At 45.6% G+C, this 20,797-nt stretch overlaps 1 protein-coding gene across 1 annotated transcript in view; it reads right to left on the bottom strand.

Annotated features, from left to right (window-relative positions):
- SPSB1 (splA/ryanodine receptor domain and SOCS box containing 1) overlaps positions 1 to 18,897 on the bottom strand; it is a 39,092-nt gene extending 20,195 nt beyond the window's left edge. The window contains exon 1 of the mRNA XM_076356068.1: positions 18,744 to 18,897. The gene's annotated coding sequence lies outside the window, so the exon portion shown is untranslated. The remainder of the gene's footprint in view (positions 1 to 18,743) is intronic.
- Positions 18,898 to 20,797: the final 1,900 nt, after the last annotated feature.

Below are 20,797 nucleotides of genomic sequence, written 5' to 3' on the forward strand. Positions count from 1 at the left end.
CAGTCAAGCAAAAATCCCCACAACAGAGCAGCTGCCAAGCACCAGATTACTCAGCCTGTTGCCCTCTTTGGTTTATTGTGTCTGAAGCTTCAGTGCATATATCTACATCAAATACATCTATGCCAGAGGGGAAGTTGTACAAGTGTCTGGTACCACTCATCAGCACTACGGAAAAAGCATAATTGAAATCTGGGCCACGTACTAGAAAAATAATTCTTGGTCCATTACAATAGTGTCTCTCTGCTCCCTTCAAGCAGAACATTAGATTCTTACAGCACCACAAACAGAATACTGTTCTCTGCAAGAGGGCAGAGCAGCACATTCAGTCACAGCAAAGTCAGGGCCCTACGGTGCAGAACTGAAGTTATGTTCCATCTCTGCTTCGTTGCCACTCAGCTTGGGAAGCTTCAGCACATCACTTCCTTGGATCTGCATTTCCCCTATTTATATGGGCAGCAATACCACTACCAACCTACCATGTAGGGTAGGAGAAAACACTTTTTGTATGAGTAGAAGGTCAGTGAACGTGTTCATACTTCTCATCGCTGCATCACAGGGAGAGAATTGGGGCAAAAGGTGAAGGTGAACAACAGGACCACAGAGGATGCCCCACAAGCTGCCTGCTACGAGGAGGAAATTTCAAGGCCCAGCACACTTGATACCCAGCAGGACAGTATTCAGTTCCTCCTCACAAAAAGCTGCTTTGTCCCTGACATTTAAGGAAGCAAAAAGTTAGCTTTTCTTTCTCCTCCAGTTTTACAATTTATTTGCATCCTCAGCAACTCAGTTGGCATCCTTTTCATCACATTCAACAATCATCCTCCACTTCCAAGTTCATCCCTTTCATACTCCCTTTTACAGTCTGCGTTTAGTCACTGTGTTGACCTCTACTGTCACAGCAATCCCACCACAGTCAGGAAAATGGATGTAGAAAGACTCCCATCCAACTATGCATGTTTGCTGCTATTTTTCAGGAAGGAAATAAGCAAGCCCCTCAGTCAGGAGCTAATGAGTTTCCTGACTCAGTATCTGATCAGGTGGAAAAGACTATGACAATCAAATCATGAGACATAAGAAAATTCATTCTATAACCCTGGAGCTTGATGCAGTTAAGGACCTCTGCATAGCAACTGTGTCTTTCTACACATGACTAGTGCTATAGCATAACCCAATCTATGCAGAGCTTTAAGTAGAAAAAAGGGCAGAGGAGGATGCAGTATAACAAGCACAACTTCCCCCCAAGCTCCTTCCTTCCACCAACTCAAAAACTGGTGCTAGCAGTACCTTTAGTTGAAGACGTCCCTGCCCACAGCAGGGTGGTTGGACTAGATGACCTTTAGAGGTACCTTCTAACCCAAACTATTCTACGATTGTCACCAGCAGCCTGCCTCAGCCTGTACAGTAGGTTTCCCTCCACCCTTTCACCACCAGGTCAAGAGATTGAGTGTACCCCTTTGACCTATCATGATAGTCATGCCCCTCTTTAGAGAGGGGCTGACATCAAACAGTCAAACTAAGTGCCAAGCCTAGAACACTGCAGTTCAGTAACTGTTGTTTTATATCTTGTCTTATTGATCATCATGTAATGAGCCTGGAAGGTAAACAGCATGGCTGCTAAGGCCTTGGGCAGGATTGCTTGGAAAGAAAAATATCTTCCAAAGCTACATTTGACTGATCTTAGTTATACCTTGCAAGTCAGATCTGTCATCCTGTGGCTTTAAGGGATATGAACTTTTTCCCTACAAAACTGAGCAGAAAAATAGTTTGCCTTGTTTATCATTCCACCACATCCCAAACACCTTTTAAGGACACAATCCAGGATGCTGCTCCTTCCTATAAATCCAGAAAGCAATGGGAAGCTGCTTGGTCCGTGTACTGCCTATCTGCTTTCTTAAAACTTAGTCCTTCACCACTCCCTGAGAAAGGATCCCTCAGTTTTGTCCCTCCTACCACATTCTTCCAGCATCCCAGAAGGGACAAACAACTAGCAAGAGCGAGCTCCATTGTCCAGCCCACAGCACTGCAACAAGCTTTCAAAGGATTCAGAGGCATAGCATTGTACCAAGTACTGTCAGTTGCTATGACAAAATAAACCCCCATATGATGACTGTAGAAAAACTCCTGACATATGGATGGATGGGCTTAGAGGAAGAAGATAAAGCAAGCTTATATGGCTGCTTTGAGCGCCTAGAAACACTGGTGTCCTTCCAAGGACAGCCTGCTCTAAAGGGAACAATACTATTGTCAAAGCAAAAGGACTTGCCACTACTAAGTACTCAGCAATACTGCAGGATAGGGGGTAGTTGTGAAGTTAAATCAGAGTCAAATTGTTTTGTAGCTCACCTTTGACATTGAGACAAGACTGGAAGAAAGCTTTTTTTTTATACAAATGTTTAATTAAAATAAAGACGTTTTAGTAGTGATGCTGAGACTTGAAACAAGTAATTCATCTCCTCTGTGTTTCAGGGTAATTTGTAGGACAGAAACTGGTTATGAGAGTTTCTTAGACAAGCTGGGAAACGAACGACCCCAAACCCCAGATTCTAGCCTGGCTATGCAGGAGATAGGTCTTGTTGTCTATCAACTAAAGCAGCCTACCCACTTCCAGAATTTAACTCTTCTGATAATATCGCAGCAAGATGCCTATACAAGCTTATTTCATAAAATCATAGACTAATTTCAGGCTGGAAAGGACCTCAGGAGGTCTCTAGTCCAATCTCCTCCTCAAAGCAGGGTCAGACTAGGTTACTCAGCTTTATCCAGTTTACTCTTGTAAACCTTCAAAAATAGAGACTGTACAACCTCTGGGCAACCTGTTCCAATGCTTGACAAGCCTCATGGTGACAAAACTTCTCCTTATACTTAGGGTTATGCATCTTCCTCCCTGTTCAAGTCATTCCAGTTCTTTAATCAGCCAGTTTCAGGTTGAATTCAGTGTTAATCCTCAGGTCAAATAAATCCTAAAGAACTGAATGTAGTTCATCCTCTTGTACTAGCTGTTAGTGCCTTCTTAATGGACAGTGAATTACTCTAAGCAATATAAACATAGATTTAGTTCACAGGTCTTTTTGTCTTACCTTGCCGCATGGAAAAACTCAGCATTCCTCTACAATGTTTACCCAGATCTCTTCATCCTGGGCTTGTTATGTGTTGAAAAAGACGACTGAAGTTACATCCTTGTGTATAAAGGCCCAGTTGATCTTTCAGAGCTTAAACTATAGATTCAGGTCTTTCCTGTCCTGAGGTCTGTGGAGACTGAGGGTGTCAGCACTGAAGACAAAAACCTCACAAGAGGAGACAGTTGAGTCATTGAGGAAGTGATTTTTTTCATACTGTTTAGGAAACCATTCTGTTCACTTAGCAAAAGGATGTTTTCAGAAGTCAACAGCCCCGCACATGCATCCAAAGCAGGAGCTCATCACACAATCATGACAGGTTCTTTAAATCAAGTTTAGGCTTCCTAACCTGAAAGTCTGTCAGATTCTTCAATGCCTCCAGCACCTGCCTATAAGAAAAAAAAGCCTTCTGTGGCCTCCCTCAGTAAGTCTGGTAGTTTCAGTAGGACCAGGTAGACATGAAAATAAACATTGGCACTTTAAAATAAAAAAGCCCTTTGCAATTCATCTCCAAAAGCATCTGGCTTCTACCATTTTCTAGGAGGTATCTCCCCTAGCCCCTACTCTCAAATGAGATCTTGGACCCATAACCTGTACATCAGATGTGCCTCTGCTGCATCAAATAGTTCTTGTAACATGCTAAATGATGACAGCAACATCTTTTCTTCCATGTCCTGACCACTAGCCAAGCCAGCCATGGCCTAAGTTTAGGAATTCTTCATTCCCCAAAGTCACCTGCTAGATGAGCAATGCTGTGGCTTAGCCTTATCCGCCAGTTGCCCTGCCTATGAAGACAGGCATGCTTCAGCATCCCCCTTGGAAACAATCCTCCCAATGCATGCAGCTTAGCCACATCCCCCTTTAGGAAGTATTGCACCTGACAGGAACAGGGCTTATCTTTTTAAGTGGAAAAGATGAAAGCCAGAAGCTGGATGTTCATACAAACCTCATGCTCGGTACAAGTCTTTGAAGGCAGGAATGCTAGGGAGGGCAGGGTGGACTGGGAAAGGCAACGCTGACTAGAGGTTACAGATTGCTTCACTACCACAATGAAGTGTCTGAAGACTTGTGTTCTCCTCAGCTCCTTCCCCCTGCTGTGCTCCACCTTGAGCTATGTGGTTGGCAGTCTTGTGATAGCATTAGCCACGCACTGCAGCTTATAATCAGCTGGAAGGAAAACAATCTGCAGGAACACTGTGCATCAACATCAATGTCTGCCACCCTCTTTCCCATGTACAGCCTCACCTTGAGCAGCTCAGCTTCATCTATACCTCCTACCCAAAAATGTTCCCAGGCAAGGAGGGATCTGCATGTTAACTTAGAGTAAGCAGGGTTCAAGAGCTTCCAACCCTCAGATTTGTTTCAAAGGAACACAGAATTACCTTCAAGATAAAAACAACAGTTTTATTATCGAAGTTAACTAGGTACTTTGCTTTGAAATACAATTTCTTCCCCTGCATCAAAGGGCTGTTAATTATAGTCTTGTAGCAAAAAAGTAGAAGAAATGAAAGCAGCATCTGCTTGGAAGAGATGAATGCAAGCAAGATAAAAGGTGTCTGTGACAGAAAACTGGCAACAGCCTTATATTTTCTATTCAAGTTTGATCTGGGAACAACAACCCTTAAAACATAACAAAAGCTGTGGAAAAACCCTTTCCAAATCCAACATAGCCGGAAGATGCGATTTCTCTTCTCCAATTGCTGCAATAGCCAGTTGAGGTAAAGAGTCCAGACAAATCCAAACTTGCTATCCCAGTGTAATCAAGCACCTTGGCTTGCTCAAGTCCATGATACCCCCCCTTCAGCTTCCAATTCCCTCTTCCACTCCAAGTCTCCAGAGGGAAAGCAGTTTCCTAGGGATCTCCCTTAGCAAAGAGGAAGCAGAGTCACACCATGGCAGAACACTTCCAGAATGTTTGGGCATAAATGGCTTGCAATCCAGCCAGTAGAGAAAGGAAAAAAGCATTGACATTTCTTGTCTGCCTAGTACGGTCTGTTCTTTGCAGAGAGTCAAGTCAGGATCATCATGAGTTTGTAACATGACACAAATTTTTAAACACGCTCAAGTCCAGTCCTGTAACAGTAACAGGCACTGAAGTTTGTCACAGAAGCATACCAAGGGTAGGTCAACTGTGCTCTGTTTTAAGTGGATTTACTAGCACTTCACACATTAGGGCAAGAGATGGTAGCTTTTACAGCACTGAAAACACTAGGAAGAGCAGCCATGCTGTGGTGTACAATGGGCTTCCACCAGAAACAAACCAAACAGAAAATTATGTTCTGCAATGCCACTCGCACCATCTAACCAGGGAGGAGAATATATAAGCACCTCACCCTTGTCTGCCCCCCACCCCAGTACCGCTGAGAAGTCCCTCTAAATATCTTTCCTATGCAGACTCATTAGCTTTACTGAGGGTCACCTTGATCTGCCATCCTGAGGTTTTGGGTGGGGAAGGACTGTTTTCTGCCCTTTCCCCATGCTTTTTAGCAGCATCAAGCTTCATCTGATAGAGCTTGGGGCAAGCATCCAGAGAGGACCAGATAGCTAGCACAGAAGTACAAGGTACAAGCAGCTCACATGAAAACTAGCTATGAAACATGGATCCAACACAAGATTCACAGAATCTAAATGCTATGTTGATTACCATGCACACATTTATTGTTTTGCTTCAGCCCAGGATTTCTGCAGTGGAAGCACAGATCCCCATCCTTCCACTGATTAGCAGTTAATATGGAAAGCTACTTCTATCTAACCTTTAAACTATCAAGCAAAGAGAAGCCAACATAGTGCACTCTGCCTGACCCAACCCATTGCCAGTCTCTAGAAAGATGTGTTCACCTCTCATTTCTGAGGCTGCTGCCAGAAGCTATGTAACTCAAACATTGGTTATATGAGCAAAAACCCAAAGAAAGAGCCAGATAAACATGCAACAGACTAGTGCTGAGACATTTGTCAACATTCAGCAAACCACTCCATCAGTATGCTTAGTAAGGTAAGCCCTCCACATCCAGGAATAGACACAAGCAACGAGCCATCCCACAGCAGCTCTCAATAAAGTGCTGAACTAAGAGGATATTCCTGGCAGACAGATTACACAAGAGACAACTCACACTGCCAGCTTTACTGGAACATACACAGCAACTCCCCAAAGCAGAGCATTCTGGGATGATACCTCACTAGATTTCTGTCTTGTCATTAGCCAAAAAAGTTTAATGACACGGTTGGACTCTATGTTTAAATATAATTGACCTGGGACATACCATAATTAGGAAGAGAGACATTGTACATCTCAATGAAACCTACAGCTGGGCACAGTCCCAGCATGATGCAATGTTTTGCTTTCACCATTACCTGAAAGGGTCCTTGGACATTGCTAGGGTTGTTTGAGATAGGCAGGGTGACCAAAAGCTTCAGCTGGGTTCTTACATCATCCAGCAAAAGGCTTCACATAACACAACACAATTTTAGAAAGCCTTTCTAGCCTGACTGCTTGAAGTTTTATTCCTATAAAAGCGCAACTAGACAGATCAGATTTGAAAGTGCAGCGCGTGCCAAAATGAGATGGATTAAAGCACATTATACGAACTGTGGCTGCAGGAATACACATGCTGCCTTCAGAGGACATCTGCACTGTAAGGTGGCCAGATATCCAAGAGCAACTTTTTCCTGGAAATAACAGTTGTGGTAATACAGAACAAATGTTTTTGCCGAAAAGCACGACCAAGACATGCACCTACATCACTGCTCACAGTTGCTTCACTACTGGTTAGTGTCCAGAGTGGCTGGTTCAAGTGGCAAGGAGTGGACTTTGTCCCTTAGTCTTACTGGGACACACTCAGAAATGCATTCCTAAGCAACAGTTTCACTAGCTTAAGCTCTGTAAATCAAGTGATATTTTAAGTGGCTTCCTCATCACCTCCTGTGTGCCAACATTAAGCTGTACCTCAATCATTTAGTTTGAGCAACGAAGCAAATCTGTATGATTAGGTGCAACACTGCTAATTTACATAGTGGTAGTACCTCTCCATTGGAAAAAAGAGAGTATGAAGTAACAGCTCACATCAGTTGCTTTAGCACATGTAACTAGAACAACTGGTTAAGAGAGTCATGCTCTGAACCATGCAGAGGGGATATATTGCTGAAGAGAGATTTGTACAGGCTTTTTGATGGTAAACAGCTTTAAGTGTCACCTTTTCAGATAGCATCTGAAAGCACAAAAATTTTTACTCTGGGCCATGTTAGCATAATCATCCAGACTCACAAGATTAAGTCTTGTGTGGAGCAGTCCATCTTTATGCCCAGCCACAAGAATATTTCTCCCAAATCATCCACTTCCAAAAAGCCTCCCAGCTCAGCATCATCACAATTACATCAACAGGCATGATGCTAGAACATGGAAAGACTGCAATTAGAAGTATCCATGACAACTTCAACATCAGTTTGAGGAAGAATACTGGAAGGAAATTTTGTGTAAAGGAAATGGAATCTCCTCCTTTAGGTATCAAGCATCTACCCCATTTTCAAGTCAGAGCACCATACCAGAAATCTCAGTTTAAGTTTGTGTAGGGACACTTTTGGCTTTCTAGGCAGTTTAGTCTGACAGCAGTCCAATATTGCAACTTTTGGAAAGAGCAGTGGAAAAGTGTTTAAACATTATTTGCCTGAAAAGATTCTGCCCACCAATAAGCTTAATTTCAGATATCAAAGTCATACTAAAGCCTTGCTCTTCTTGTAATTTAGGTTCAAACAATAAGTTTTCAAAGGTGTTTTGCCCTCTCAAAAGTGAAGTAACTGAACACAGTTTGCAGCTCTACACAAGACTTCCCTCTGCTCCCCATAACAATGAAACAGATTCGTCTTGCATACACAGAGAGTACACAGCCACACGTGATAATGGAATTTAGTGCAGAAGTCCAGTAAGTCTTGCAAAGCTGACTGATGCAAAGGTTTTGATAAGCTACCAGCAAAGACAGTCTACTGCAAAGATGGTAGCTACTAGCACATGATGTTCATAAGGAAGGTTCCATAACACCCCAAGCAGCTTTGAAAAGATCTTTCCTTTAAATTGGGAAGAAGCACAATCTCCTGCAGGGAAGGAAAGAGATGGCCACTGCTCAATGTCTGAGGTCTATTTGGGGGTGAGAGGGGATGCTAAGATGGTTTTTATCCCTTCCGCTTTCACCTTCCAAATGCCCTGACACAACCACAGAAGCCTGAGTAAGCAGAATTTGAAGAACATGCATGTTCATCATCTCTTCCTTCCCTCCCTAGGGCTTCTCAGCAGACTAAACTGTGGGTTTCCTCTCTAAAACAGCAGAATTCCAGTACCTGTAATTAAGCTAACAGGTTTCTGCTGTGACTATGCCAGACATTGCCATCCAAGTCCTTTCCATTAAGGTTACCCATTCAAAAAACATCTCCAATGTAAGAGACAAGAAACAGCACAATAGTCAGTGATAGGACAAGTTCATTAGATGTAAGCAAGCCTGAGTTGTCTTATCTAGGCATTAAACAGCTGCCAGTACTTCTACAGTTCAAAGGCAAGACAAAAGCTGTACAGTCAACCTATCCTCCCAACATACCACAGTCATCACAGGTCCTCATAAGTCAACATGCCTTCTAAATAAGTGTTTAATATAAACATTTGTACAGTCACTTAATTCCTGGTGAACCAAGCTATTTGATGTGGGCCACAGAAAGCTCCCATGACATCAATGGAAAGTTTCCAATTAGGAAACCAAGTTTGAAACACATTAATAGAACTTAAGAAGTAGAGAGAGGAAGAAACCTTGTAGAAACAGTCAAAAGATCTGTTCTTAAGAAAGATGCACTCAATATACTTAGGAACAAGCAGAAGAGATAATCTGCCTTGCTTTTTCAGAGTTTAGTGAGTAAGAATTGTAGAGATATAAGCACAGTTACGTTAGCTGCTCCCTTCGGCTGCTGCTGAAGTCCTTACTGCTCCTTTTGAGGAGGCTGGATGGCTTTGCCAAGATTTGCTGTGTACAAACATCAATTTGAAAGTAATGAGAAAGCCACTGCCACCCACCATTCAGTGCACCACAACCTCCTAAACATGGAATAGATGTAAACTGTCTAGAATATCTAATGCCTGGAATATCAAACAAAGCCACCACATCCAACAGTATTCTCCTCCCTTAAAAACCTCACACCAGGAAAAAAAAACTTATCTTGCAGTTTTATTTCTACAGTCAATTCATTACTACTTCTAATGCTCAATGAAAGTACCCTACACATAATCCTGATGCTTTGGTGATACCATACTAGCACTTGAAAAAGCTGGCTACAGAGATATTCACTCTGGATAAATGCATCTAGGCACGTATTAATTGGACTGCCCAGCTTTTCTATCAGACTTGCAAGCAAAAAAGGGTTACGTTCAGCAACCTGCAAAGTCATCTCTTTCACTGCTGCCATCCTGCCACCTGCTGGGCCATCTGCTTTGTCCACTCAGGCCTAAGGACAGGACTTCCATTTGATACCTGTTCAGCACCATAACCCTGGGTCAGAGTGATTTCCATGACAAGCTTGTTTTGTGGGTGTCTTAGACATGCCAACACAAGATTTAAGAGTATACTGAACACTGCATTAGCGCAAAAGCCATCTCAACAGTAAATCACTGATGAGCCTTCTACCATACTGTTTTGCACCTTGAAATGGAGATTCCCATGAGGCCAAGTGTTCTTTCGAGAACAGTCTAGACTGGGGATTGGCTGGCATTTTTTGGAAGGTTTGAAGACAGCCTAATCCAAGTAACAGAAGAGCACATGCCTCTGAACAAGTACTGGTTATAATACCCTATCCATCCTCTTCACCTTAATGACCATAAGCTTGAAAACCATTCTCCTATCTCAAATACACAGGGGGATTTGTTAGTCTTAATATATGGTCTACAGCACACTGCTCCCCAGCGCCCATTAAGGTCTTACCTGCATCAAGAAATCTCTTCCCACTTAAAGCTCTAAGAGCCATTCAATTCTTGTTTCTTACCAGAAATAGCGAAACCAGTAACAGCCATCCTTCTCCATTTTCACAGAAAAGTGTTGCTACACTTATTGCATAAAACACAGTCCAGCTGAGGATAAGCCATATATCTTATCTTGCTCTTGTATGTTCCTAGATGCATACCAAAAGTCATACCACCCCTCTGGCCTAAAGCCCAAACCTGCTTCAGCCTACGAAACTTAGGGGACACCGCACATGTCCCATCAGCAATGTGCAGTCAATGGAAATTCTATTTACCCCCACCGCTAATGTGCTGCCACATGGTTGTGCCCACAGCAGCAAGCTAAGCTGTTCTACCTAGAGGGATCTGGCTGAGAAGGGAACACCAGCATGCACTTACAACCGTATCCATACATCAAGGGACAAAGAGTGAAGGCACCTCATGAGTCACAGCCAAATTCCTTTTTGGAGAAAACATGTACAGCAGAAAGTCCTTATAGAAAAAATACCATCAAGTGTGTATGCAAGTATACCTAGCAGCAAAGATTCTCCTTGTTGCGAAACTAATAAGCTCAGTAAAGCAGCAAATTCACTGGAGTTCCTTGTGGGCAAACATCTGGACATATCTGCCATCCTGGAGTGACACAGCATACTTGGGAAGTTTCCCCTAGTAAAACAGTGCAATGCTCTGGCTATGGAGCAAGCAGGAGGGTAGTTGCACAATCACAGCCTGCCTGCAGATGTGGGTTATTGCTCCTTCCAGGCTCTCTCATCAGGTGTCCCCTCCCACTTAAGTGTTGACACACAAAGCTGTGCCTCTTGCAAATCCAGTTCAGTGTCCACACACCAGGCTTTATCTGATTACTCAGATAAAGCCTCAGGATTTAATGTTATTCATGCCAAAAGTGCAGATTTGGGCCTGTGTGGGCACATATGACCTGCCCCTTCAACAATCTCACTGGAAGGCAACATCTTACAGCCACTTGGCATGCCTCATACCCAGAGGATCAGAAGCACACGAGGAACACCAATACCTCAATAAAACAGGAAAGATTCAGCTGGGGATCGCTTAGAGTGAACCTTCCAGGAAAGCTCTCAGTTCCTTCAAAAGCTGCTTCTTGCAAACACCAAGTTAAGAAAGTTAAACTATTTAGCAGCTTGTTGGTCCTTGAGTAGATCCTCAGCCACTGAAATGGACCCATATTAATAAACATAAGATATGCACTTTGCCCTTTCTTCGTCTCCCCATCCCAACATACAGCAAGTCAAACCCACAACTTGGAAAACCAGTAGCATATTACTATGCTAGCCTGCCTTCACTCCCTGGATTTTCACTATTACCCAAGCTCACAGCCGCTTCACAGCAGATTAGCTGCCCCTTTTTAACTTCTACACAGCAGCTGCACATTGGCAAGACAGTGTGCCACATACCTAACCTTACAGCAATATCCTGCTGGAATCAGTGCCATGTGTGCAGCCCTTCTGCCCTTTTCCTCTTCGGCTGCAAACTAAGCTATGCTAGCAAGATCTATGAGATGCATGTGCCTGAATCAATACCAGAGCCAAGTCTGAGGCTGAAGCCACTTATAACTGCCTGTCTAATCCTTGTTGCAAGAGGGACACTGAACACTCCAAAAAAGCCGTGAGGTAATAGGGAAGAAAGCAATGCCCTGGCTCACAAAAAAAAATGAAACACATTCATTAGATTGATTCACTCCCACCCCCAGCTCCATTTTGTTCCAGCTGGAAGTGCGCAACATGCCACATGGAAACCCCCTGAACATTAGTAGTGAAACTGTGTGGGACATCAGGCAAGGAAGCCAAGTGTTCAAGCCAGTAGTGCAGAACCTTGACAGCAAGCTGTAGGGTAACACCACAGCACAGCCTGTAGCAGCTCATGCCTGTCATATAACCCCAGAATAGAAAGTCCAAGCAACCACATTTCTTGCCCATAGGACTCAGGCCAGGTACTTTCTGGAATTACACAGGCTCCAAACCTCTTTTCAGCAGAAGCATCAACAGGTCTCTTCTGCAGCTGTTCAACAGTTCATAGGAACTAGGACATAAACACTCATTCTCCCAGTTCAGCTTACCCCTTACCAGCTGGTCCACAAAGTTTTAGGTATTTCTTTACGTGGGCACCACTAGAAACTTCAAGTCCCAGATGTACTAGTGCCCTGGGATTAGTATGGAACAAAGCAATCCCTCCCTCATTGTGCAAGTTCAATAACATGACCGGTTTAGCCTTTAAATAGCATGGGGAGATTGTCTATCAAAGAGATAGGCCCCATGTAGAACTGCTGACAACACAGCACCAACCCCATCCATTCCACATACCCAGTGTCCCAATTCCTTCATAGTATGGACCAAAGACTACTGTTTGGAAGCATTTCAAGGGTCATTATTCTCTTCTCACTGAGAAGCAATCCTGTCCCTGCAGCACAGCTCACTAGGCTACACCACTATAGACCCAGGGATCCTGAAGCACCATATGACAATGAATTATGGTATCTAGGTATGAACTGCACTTTGGCAAACTCCAGGACTTCCTTCAAGCCTCCAAACACTGTAGTTAGAATGCAGGCATTTTTCATATCTCTACTTAATGTAGAGTTTAACTTCCAAAAGGCCATTAAACCAGAAGTTATCCACAGTGAAGTTCTCAAAAGTTTAAACTAAGAATTTCTAAACATCTGAGACCAATGTAGCCTTCTCATGTAGAGAACGGCTTGGCCTTACCCCTTGCTTGCTTTTCTTGGCTGTTTACCATCTGTGGCTCATGTTCTTTAGAACTAAGTTGTTTCTGCAGTTTTTGTGCAACCGAGTGCCTTTGTACATTTATGGTGTCAAGGCCCCATCTGGGATCTCCTCAGGACAGATTCCTGACTTGATAACATACCAGCTATCCAAAGAAAGCAGTTTGAAACTAACATCTACACAGCTGCTCCAACTTACAGGCTTCATCAAATTCCCCTCCCAGGCTAAAAGAAAAAGCCCATGTTTGGTAACTCCATTCAGACATTACCACCTTCTGCCCCAAAGCTCTCAAGTCAAAAGTTGCTATCACTTTGAAGTCAGGCAGATGGTGGTGTTTTGGGGGTTTGTTTTTCTTTTTTTTTTTTTTTTTTCTTTTTTTTAAGTAAAAAGCTTTATCCTCCCAGGGAAAGTTTTGCAGGTTAAAAGCCTTACTATTATACAGTAGCAGCACTGCTTCAGTTTGAAGTCTGTCTTCCCATGTTCTAAAAGAGGAAAAACTAGCAGAGCCATAAGACAAGAAAACGTTAGTGGACAAGACTCCCCAGGGTTAAGGAAAAAAGATAAGGCAAGGGCAGGTGGCTGTTTCTCTATTAAGATCAGAAAAAGCTGTTAATGCAAAAATCTTTGAAGCTGAAGTTCAATGCTGCTTAAGCACAACACAAAACCAGAAGGGAGGATGGCAAGACATCTACCACATGAATGAAACACTAGAAAGTCGATGGCATGCTAAGCCCCCCCCCCTCCTAGCTGTGGCACTTCCACACTGTAGACAGAGAAGACATTTCCCACCTTTTCCACCCCACTGCCAGAACTCCCTGCATCATAAGTCTTTTCTATTCCAAGAGCTTTGATGAGCCACAGGGTAGAGCCCATTAAATAAAACCTGGTGTTAATATCCATCCCTGCCAAAGGTGATCAGACAAGAAAAACATTAGCTTTATTTTCTCCCTTTTTAAAAACTCTAAAGCAAGATGTTGAGTGATTGAAGCAAGGCCACACATCAAGTCAGATGTATAGAAAAGATTAGCCCACAGCTGTCCCTGGCTTGCAGCCCTATACTTATCCCTCTAAACCACACTCCCTGGGGCGCACACAACACTGCCAGATTGCCACAAGCACCAGCTAGCCTGGAAAACTCTGGACCTTAAGCCCAATCCCAAGCATGACAACATGTGACAAAGAGAACCTCCCCAGCAGTCATGAGACAGCACCAAGCACTCGCCTCACTAGCCAGCACTTGCATCTGCTGATCCCAGTGGTCCAGGCCCAGAGCTCAAACGTATAGTTAACATGTTAAGAAACTGTTCTTCCCTCTGTACTCTTTCCAAAGAAGGGGCCTCTGCAAAGGCAGCCTGCAGTACCCAGGCAGTCCACTGGGCTGGAGCAGTTTAAGTTTTACTCAGTTTCAGCTCAACAGTAGGACATTATTCATGGTGCAGCTGGCTGTTCTGTCAAGTACCCTTACACACTGCCTTTACATGCTGGGGTTAGACCTCAATATAGCATCCAGCTCACACCAAATCTATTTTACTGGGGAAAGTCTGCTGTATTTCCTTCCCTTAAACACTACACAGAGTTGATGCAGCTTGTGCCACCCCACAGCTACAGAAGAAAGCAGCTCCCGCATGCAATTAACACCCAGAATGAAGATTTGAATCACACTCGCCATATAAAAACGCTCCTTAGTCACACACTGTTTCCAGATGGGTAACTCTGGAGCATCCGTAACTCCTGATGAGTTCAGGAGTTACTTCAGGATCAAAACCATACTAGCGCAGCCTGCTTCCAGAGCCAACAGGTTTGTTTCAAGATCACACTGTATCCCTGTTTCAGGCAGATGGTGACAGATTGTCTAGTGACTAGCTAAGAAGTCACTATTAGAAAGCTGCTGGCTTTTAAATCCCCCATAATGGGATGCATTTGCAACAGACATTTTGGTTGACACGAAGAAACTTTCACATTTCAGGAAGGAAAAAAAGCATCCAGCTGGACTGACTGCAAGGGAGGGAAGTCAAGCCTTGCCTGTGAAGACATACAGGGATTTGTTAGCACTTCGGTACTTGGTCAGTACCATTCCAATCACTGAACAGGAGGAAGATTTCACTGCCACCGAGAATGTCAATTCCTCCAATTAAGTCAGGGAAGAACTGCCAAACAAACATATACCTAACAACACCGGCAACACATGTGTTTGAGTGTTTACTACAGACTTGCAAGTTTATCGGGGAAGACAACTAGGACAAAAGAAAGTCAGTGAAAGAGCTAGACTGACAGACATCCATTCTCTTGCTCTCAAACTTTTTCCTCGTGACATTTATGAGAAGCTGTTTGTGCAGAGACACAGCAGAAGCCAAGTGTTTCAGTCTGTCCTTTGGTGGAAGGATCAGGGTAGATAACAGATTGTTCTTGACCTCTCAGCTGTGAGGCAAGTAGACATACAAGAACACCTTATGACTTCTCCCAATGGTACGCACCAAACCAGACATCCTGGTTTCCAGTAGCATGCTCATATCCCTCAGACAACTTGGTCTGCACTTCTCTCCTCCCATGCGTAAGATAAAGCTGCATCTCAGTCACAATCATCACTACATTTATACATTATATTTAATTTCTACAACTCACTGTAATTCCTCCAGGAAGGCATCCTGCCATGCACAAGAGTGAGTTTCCTTCAGTCTATCATACTCGGTTGCCCAACAAGACTGCTGGATCTTTCCAAGACTTTCCAAAAAATACTTTCTAGGCTTGATACTACTTCACCTAAAGTATGATCACCTGGAAGAGAGTTTCCTGATCAATGCAACAGACCAATTTACTTTAGCCCAGGACTTCCAAAGCATTACCTATGAGGGCAGAGTTGAAAGGGAATCTATGAACAACCCCTTCCCTACTTCTTTTAAAGAGGTGACACTGCTTCAGTAGTCCCTGGGGAAACACAGTTAATGGTGGCACTTTTTCCCCACCATGTGCTTGGAAGCAAGTACTTTTAAGCTAGGTTTTCACACACTCAAGAGTGTGTTTGGCCATCTCCGGTAGCACATATCCCATCTTTGCTAAGGACAACTGCACTCATCTCCCCCCCCAGCCATTATTTATTGAAACAGTGGCAGCTGTAGCAATTACTCACATGGAGTAACTCAAGGGAAGATTTTTTTTTGTTGCTCAGAGCAGTGTAGTAACTGGAAGTGAGTCAACACCTTGACATCAACCCATTCTGCAATGGCCACCAGCAAAGCGGTCCAGTGACTGCAGTTTGGTAACCTTGGTTGTCAGACACTTACTCACTTTTATTCTGCAGGCATTACACAGCTTTGTCTGGAAGCAACTAGTGTCTAACTTGTATCTTGTACCAGCAACTTAACTTGCTAAATCACATCACATGCCTGCAAATATAAAGGAGCAGGGCAGCAATTTCACAGCCAGCCACATACACCAGCCTTCGGTAGAGTCAAGGTTAGGGAAACTCATACCAAAACAGAGCTTGTTATTATAATCCATGCAGGTCTAGTAAGCTGTTTCTCCACTGCTATAATGCTACATCACTCTACTAGTTAATGCATGTACAAGCCTCCTTCCACAGGACATGAAGATAAGCACAGCCCAGCTGAGGTCATCTCATTGATACTCCCTGCCAACACCAGTTAATCCTCACGCCCCTTGTCAACACAAGCCCTCAGCGACTCCAGACTCAGTCAGTACATGTATACTACAGCCCAAAACTACAAGCACAACTTGCATTGGCCTATCAGAGCTAGCCTATCAGGTGCCAATGCCAGTGTATTCAGTGGCAGTAGCCACAAAATTTGACTGAGACACAAACATCAGACAGCCACAGAGCACACTCCCTTCCACATCTTATATTCTTCAAAAACTACATCGTGACTTGGAAGATGAACTGTCAGCACAGTCTGCACTCATTCACAAAGCCTGGCATACACAGTGTCCTGACTGGCTCACTAGCTACAGATTTGTAATTCCAGTAACTTCATGAATTCTTAATTAGCCCTCGCAAGAGACTTGACAAGACAAGCAGCCCTCACAGACTGCTTTCACTTTTTCTGAGGAAAGGAAATGTAGGGGTGCCAGGCAAAAAAAGACACAGGAGAGCAACGAGCAGAGCACATTTTCCACATCCAGGATCTATCAGCAGTGAACTGACTCCACACAAATGCAGCACATATCAGCTAGCCAGTTCCTGGAACACAAACCCACATCTCAGAAGTATCTAACATAAGTGTACAAACTCACTCCAACCACATTATAGTGCACTTCAGTAACCTCTAAAGCAGAGGAGAGCTGCTGCAAAAGCCTGCTGCTGATGTACTGCAACAGTACAATGCCCCCCAGAGGAATACACTGCTGAAGTTCATCCCTTGTCTTCAAGGGGGGAGAAGAATAAATTGCTGCTTTATGCATCCATCATCACAACTGCTGAGAGCCGTGACAGGGCCAGTGGCCAGGCATACTGACAGAGCAGGGAGGAGACAGGCGCAGTAGCCACTGGTTGGTCGGGGGAGATGCTCCTCCACAAGCCAGTTAAGTGCTTCTCAGCATCGCCATTCACTTTGTAAACAGTAGCACGGCTCCATCACATTCCCAGTAGTTCCCTTACCAATTCTCCACAGAAATAGCCTTCCTCATAGGCTGGGATAGCCACTTTGACCCCATCCATCCTATAGCCAGATCTCTTTTACTGCAAGCCACTGGAAACTCCACATAGTTTGGTCCTGGTAATTTAGCAGTCAGCTTGCACCCAGCAAGACTAACCTGCCTATACTACTGTGCTTTGCAATGCAGAACCTGGTGTAGAAATCAGACATTAGAGGGGTGGGAAAAGCAAAGATTGCTTCTAGGACAAAAGGTTCATAAATTCATCCTGCATCGCTATGAGAGGAAAAAAGAGCTGATCGTTCTCCAAGGTAGCAACTCCCATTTTTACAATCATTTTGTAAACTTCCTTATCTTGAGCAATGGCTCAGACAATTCATCGGTTTCTAATCAGGCATGGCCACCACCAGTCATCAGCCACACTGACCGCCCACTTCTCAGTCAGGTAGTAAGGAGAACAAATGGCATACTTGAGCAGAAGGCTACAGCAAGATTAATCTCTTCTCATAACAAGAGTCTAGGTACTTCAGATGTAGGATTATATAAGCTCCCTTTGTATTAGCATAGGTTTATGTAATAAAAAACAGACATATTAATTAGGCCTTGTAAGGTGTGCTCCAGAGACCACCACTGTAACCACAAACACTGAACAAACAACCCAACTTCCTTAATGAGTTGAAGATCTCTGAACTGACATTATCACTGTTTGCTTTTCAAATCCACACACAGCTACACCAGCTGGCCCCTGGCAGCCACCCATCTCACGGCATCCCAACCGCAGCTCCGGGAGCCTTGCAAACACTGGGAGTTCTTCAGGCCCCGATGCTTGCTTGAGCAACGGGTGCCCCGTCAGCCCCAGCGCTTTGGGCCCAGTCACCGTGACCGTGCCCCACTGACACCAGCGCTCCCCAGGGACAGGGCCTTCCACGCTCGTGTGCGGCCCCACGGCAAACACAAGACAGTGCCCGAGCCACCGGGGGTTTGCAAGTGCCTTCGAGCTGCTCAGGCGGGTCAGAAAGCTTGGCCTCACCCCAGCCTGGCGTTTGCTGTTTTTGAAGTTGGCACCGATTCCGGGCAGCTTGCACGGGCGGGAGGGGAGCACGGAGGAGAGACCCACTCCGCGCCTGCTGGGAACGGCGGCGCCTCCGCGGAGGGAGGCGGAGGCCGCGGCGGCCCAGAGCCCGAGCCGGGCCGGTCGCCGCCACCCCGGGGAAGGGCCGCCACGGAGCCGCCCGGGCCCGCGGGCACTCGCCGCCCGCCTCGCACCGCGCCGCGCCCGCCCCCGCCGGCTCCTACCGTTCCCAGGCTGCCGGCCGTACCATGGCAGCGGCCGCGCCGGACCCCGCCGGAGGCTGCTCCCGGGGCCGCGGTGCGCAGCGGAGCGCAGAGAGGCCAGCGCCCGCCTCTCCTCCGCCGCGGCGGGGAGGCTGGAGCCGCAGCGCCCCAGCTCCTCCCGGCGCCAGGCGCGGCAAGCGGGGCCCGGCCCGTCACATGGCCCAAATAGCGCCCGGCGGCGGCCCCGCTCCGCCCCCGGCCTGGCCCGGGGCGCGGCCCCGCTCCGCCCGGGCCCGCTCCCCGCCCCGCCCCGCCCCGCTGCGGGCAGCCCGCCGCGGTCGGGAAGGGGGCGGGAAGCGGGGCGGGCCCGGGGGCGCGGAGGAAGCGGCGGGGCCGGGTGGCGCCGCCGCGGGGCGGCCCCGGCGGAGCGGCCCCGGCCCGCGGGGCCCGGAGGCGCGGCCGGCAGCGGGGAAAGTCGTTCGTCTAAGGGAGGAAGAGCGGCAGCTTCTGGCTCCGACACACCACCCGCGTCCCGAGCGGAGCCGCGTGTCGCCCGGGTCGTGATAAACGCTCAACGGCCGGCAGTATTTCTGGATGAAATCGGGCTCGTTTAATTCTTCACTGCCCTGCTTGCGCTAAGAATGGCCAAAACCAGCAGCGAGTTTCACGGGGTTTATTTCTTTGTGGACAACGCAGTCACTTTTTAAGGAATTGCAACCTCAGTGTCCTTCTAGATTGACACAATGTTGCAATATTTGCGTTGCAAACACTCCAGGGAACCTGTGTCTGCTTTTTTAAAACTGATTTGTTTACCAAAATAAATCAGGGAAATACAATTCTGTTCATTTCAGTCTTTTTTCAAAAAGCAACTTTCTGGACAAATTTCACCCAGTAACGTCTCTTTGAGGTGATTCATTTTTCAGTATTCCCAGACAAAAAGAGTCTGTTTGTAGCAATACTGCTTGGCGCTATAAACCAGTGGATTGTCATAAATTAAGCAAGCCGTATTGCATGGGATACCTCCACGGACCACCTAAGAGCTGCAGGAAGTGGTATGAATGATTCAGGAGGTGGCAGCCTGCCATCTGAGTCAGTACGGAACGAATGCCCCTGCATGCTGCTGAAGTTATTGTTTTTTGGGGTTGGACATTAACATTGGGCCTTGACCAGTTCTCATCACTAATGGTCTTGGGGCACACGTGAAAAAAAGAGCAGGGTTAATTTGTGCGTCCTCATTTTTATGTCCCTACTTCCAGAGGATTTTGCTTTCATCTCGGCTGAACTTCATTTCCAGCACAGGGCCTTAATTCAAACAAGGGTCAACCGTAGATGTGCAAGTGCATTCTCCTTACCTACCTTTTAATTAGGCAGGTTACTCAGCCATTTTTCTCCTGGCTGTGCGGCTCTTGCAGAGTGGGGAGGTGCGTAGTGAGGAAGGCGATTCCTGGGTGTACACGTGTGCTGGATCTCTGGGGAGGCTGGTGGAAGGAGGTATGCTCTGCTGAGAGCTGAACAGGCTTTTTGTCACATTTCATGAGCCATGCATTAATGTACAACTTAGTTATACCAGTGCTTACAAGGAAAAAAATCCTGCAGCTGCACATGGGATGAAAGGAAATTGCCTGGTTCCCAGGGGCCATAAGCTCCCCACTGCTAGGTTGTTCCTTCAGTGAGGTGGTCACAGCAGGACATTCAGTGACATATAATGGGGCAGGGTCCAGTGCTGAACCCACTGAACTGTCAGAAGAAGTCAGAAGAAGTGAATGTACTGCGAAGGCTGAGGTGTGGTAGCTAGCCTGCTGAACACCCCCCTCCTCCTCACCCCTTTCAGGCCGTGCAGTCAAAAAAATCCCAAAAGAGGACTTCAGCCGATGCAGGGAAAGAAATTCTGTTGAACTCCATGGGACAATGCATACATGAGAAGTTGTTCATATGTGCATTCATATCTTTGCAGGACTGAGGCACTAATTTGTTAAGCATATTTTGAAGTCCTTGAGGAATAGTTGCTCTATGCCAGCCATTGTGGTTCATTAAAAAAACACATTCGCATTAGATTAAATTTATTACTCTAGCTG

This window comes from Aptenodytes patagonicus, chromosome 19 (assembly GCF_965638725.1).
Source record: "Aptenodytes patagonicus chromosome 19, bAptPat1.pri.cur, whole genome shotgun sequence".
In the NCBI taxonomy this organism is placed as follows: domain Eukaryota; kingdom Metazoa; phylum Chordata; class Aves; order Sphenisciformes; family Spheniscidae; genus Aptenodytes; species Aptenodytes patagonicus.